The sequence below is a fragment of the Thamnophis elegans genome, chromosome 3 (assembly GCF_009769535.1).
Source record: "Thamnophis elegans isolate rThaEle1 chromosome 3, rThaEle1.pri, whole genome shotgun sequence".
Lineage (NCBI taxonomy): Eukaryota > Metazoa > Chordata > Lepidosauria > Squamata > Colubridae > Thamnophis > Thamnophis elegans.
In genome coordinates this window covers 15881508-15885380 of record NC_045543.1, presented here as the reverse complement: position 1 = coordinate 15885380, position 3873 = coordinate 15881508, and positions in this window count along the sequence as shown.

The following is a 3873-nucleotide window of genomic DNA, read 5'->3' as shown; positions in this document are numbered from 1 at the left end:
TCCAACCCAGCCCGCTTCTTAATCAAGGCTGTCGTTTTCAGCCCCGGCTCCGCCAAGACTCTTCGGCAAACGCATCCCCCCTTTCACCTGCCCTCGGAGCTGCCAGTCAGGATGTCCAGCCAATGAAAAAGATGGGAGAGGGGAGGTCTTCTCGTCTCCCTTAGCCAATCCCCCTACTCCATGGCAGAAGAAAGGCAGGGCTGTCGGAGAGGGAGGGGGGTAAAGCCCCCGGCTTTGCTTCATTGGAGTCGGTAGCCGCTTGGAGTGTCGGGGTGGGCGCGAGCGGCTAAAAGCGCAGCCTGAATGGGCAATCTGCTTCCTGCAGGATAGCGGCGATTGTTCCTTTGGCGGCGGGATGCTTGCCCGTTCAGACGTGCGGCCAGAGCTATTCTCGGGGTCAGCTTTGGTATTGTTTTTTGAAACGCACGGAGGTAGCAAAGATTCGCTGTGCTGAATTCATCCTTGATGGGTGTTGAATGCATCCAGCGGTCAGCGTCAGTGGTATCTAACCACCTACGCAGACTGACCTAGCCACTTGATTAGTGTCTATAGCGGCCTCAGCTCCCCAAGGCCGCAACTGTTTGTTTCTGGGCAGAAGCTGCTCTTGACCAGTAAGTAGGTAAAATCTTTATTACGGTCAAAAGACCAGCAATACACATTAGTTTTTACACTGTATCAAAAAATACTAACATTAAAATATAATTAAAAAGTATTGGCATTAAAAGTGGATAATAACATAATGGTCCAAAGATTGTTAAAGGTATGTCCAGATAATTGGTGCAAGATGGTGCTATACTTCTGTAGCCAATTTTTTTTCTTATGGACATTACAGCAGCACAGAACTTTGCCACCGCATACTTGGTAACCGGGTTAGTGTCCTGGAGGAGAAAGCCTAGATAAAAATGGTCTGCCCTCCCTGGCAATCTCTCTAATAAGGGGAGAATATGTGCAGACCTACAAGCTCTGTATAGCTCGCAGTGTAATAGAACATGTGAATTATCGTCCACTTCTCCTTTACCACATATGCAAACCCGTTCTGCTATAGGTGTTCCCTTATACCTGCCCTGGAGGAGTGCTGAAGGAAGAATGTTAAATCTGGCTCTGAAGAAAGCTATGCTTTGTTTTGGGAAGATCAAATCATTTAGATAGCTTGCCGATTCCCACACACCCTGTTTGATTCTGTCCCTACTGTGGAGAGGCAACCTATTTAATTCTTCTTGGAACTCCATGTCCCTCATTCTATTAATTACTACTTGCTTTGCTTGCTCAAAGCCTAGGGACATTAAGAATAAAGGTGAGAGCCCATAAGAGCCCAGCTTGATCAATTGCCTGTTTCCAGGGGGATGGGAAATTGTCAGTCAACACTAGTGGGGACAGTCCCTCTGGAAAGAAATGCATTTTAAGCCAATAAATGATCATAATCTTCCAGGCTCTTACCTGAATTTGAGGCATGCCTGTCTCAATTCTTAACTGGGCATTTGGAGTTCCATTGGGTGCGGCTAAGATGGCTCGCAGGAATTTAGTTTGTATGGTTTCTAGCAAGTCTCTCTTTGCAAGGATTCTGTTTGTGCCCCATAAAGAATTTGTGCCAATGTTTTGGCCTCAAAAAGTTTTAAGGCAGCAGGTACTAACTGACTTCCACCTGTATAAAAGAAATGTTTGATTGCATTTGAGGACCTAATGGCTACTTACAATGCGTGATCCAGGTGGGCTCTTGACCAGGATAAGATAAGACTAAAAGTATTCTTTTAGTCTGATCTAAAAACTACACACACAAACACACATACCCACACACTCTCGCCGCCTCGCAGCACAACTGTGTCTGTGTTCACTGGAATCACACAAACGGGCAACTTCAGGAAATCAATGGTTCCTTTCTGTAGGAAGTTAGCACCCACCCCTCTCCTAAATGAAATATGAAATATTCTAGGAAATATTAAAAAGACGGAATATTATACTTCCCTGGATGAGAAATGGAGAAAGATGTTTTTAGGCAGGAAACAGACTCACTCATAATAGCCCCCACCATCTTCAATAGCCCATAGCAGATAAGAGATAAAGAGATAGCTAGGTCTATTCATAGGCAAATGCCCTCACCCAAGATCCAACAAAGGTAGGATTAGCCCTCTACCCATCTCACCACATGGCACCTGGGAAGATTACATCGCCCAGCAAGGCTCAGCCAACCCTGGGACTCAGGACAGCCTACATAATTGCCCCTGCATGGCCCCATGGGAGTCTGACAACCAATCAGAATTCAAGCTGAAATTCAAAAGTCCAGACAGCGTATAAAACTCAGGCACTCTCAGCATCTCTTTCCTTTTTTTTCTTCACCCAACATCTTCAAGGCATGTGATCCTGCCCATCATTAAAACCATCTTTCCAAACAGCCACCATGTTTCCAGTGACTTTCTCCCCACTTGGAACTGAACCCAGAAGGACATTTCTATTTTCAATGTTAGAAATAGATGAGGTGCAGCTGTGATGTTCTTTGTCCTACTTGAAAAAAGGGGGGTAACCTAGTTTAAGGACTTTGTAAAAGCTGGTTAGTTCAGATAGAGAAGCTTGTGAGCTTTCCTCATGTAACTTAGATTCTTTCCCCAAGTGCACTTTTTCTACATTTTATTGAAATGGATTCTACAATGTTTGCTTAACAATTGCCATATTCGCGTAATGACCATGATGTTCACTTAATGACTGCCACAAAAATATTTAAAAATTGGGTCTAGTCATGTGAGACTCAACTTATTATCATAACGACTTATAACTATAATTTTGGGCTCAATTATGATTGTAATTGGATGACTGTGATGTTGGGTGTGTCCATCCAATGATTGCTTTCCATATTTTTAAGATGATGATTGAAGTATGGTTGTTGTGTTTTGTACAAATTCTCTGCCATTAATAGCTAAAAATCAAAAGGATTCTGGTAGCATCTTTTTTGACTAACAGTTTAAGGCAATGGCCCTCCACTGTTTGGGCACCAGGGACCGGTTCCGTGGAAAGAGGGTTTTTTTCGTGGACCAGAGGATGTGTGGTTTCACATGTTGCCTGGATTGCGTGGACGGGGCTTGACTTGTTTGGACGGCCCAGTTTCTGGCATGCTGAAGACTGGTGCCACTCCACAAACGGAGGTGTTGGTGTTGGGGACCCCGGTTTAAGGCATAAACTTTTGTGAGTTACAGCTTCATGATTTAAGATATAAATTGATTGCAATGAGACTGTAGAGGGGAGGGCAAGACAGATTGATTATACAGGTGCAGGTTACTAGTGAGACAGATTATAAGTACCTTATTAAATAACATCTACAATATAATATGTTAAAAACCTCCTAGTTTGTGAAAAATGTACCAAGATACCCCTAAATCAATTTACTTTAATATTACTGTAAACATCTGCTTTTTGTCATCCAGGATTTCTTACAAAAGCTGTGGTTTAGCTTTCAAATGTATTAAACACTGTAAAATCTATTAGCCTGAGCATGGTTGCAGGCATCTTTGATCAGAGGTCTATTCCAAAAATAATATGACAGGATTAAGACCCAGATTTTCTTTCTGCAAATGTGAAATAAATATTTGTACATTCTTGTTGTCCAAATTAAAAGGAGCAAAATGAAAAGAGGTTAGATGCGGCAGAAGGAAATGGCAGTATCAGTGAGAATACAGTAATATTTTATGTTGGTTTTTTTGTTTATCCTTAATACTACTTGCTTTGAACTATTTACAAATGTTACTCTTCGAAGATATGGTTCTTTTTTACTTAGTTTTCCCTTCAAAGAGCAGAAGAGCGTGGTTGTTCAGTTCGTGCTACGACTAAAATTATTCTCCAGCACTCAAAGCTTTCTTCTTTTGCATACAGAAGAGATCTTGATAT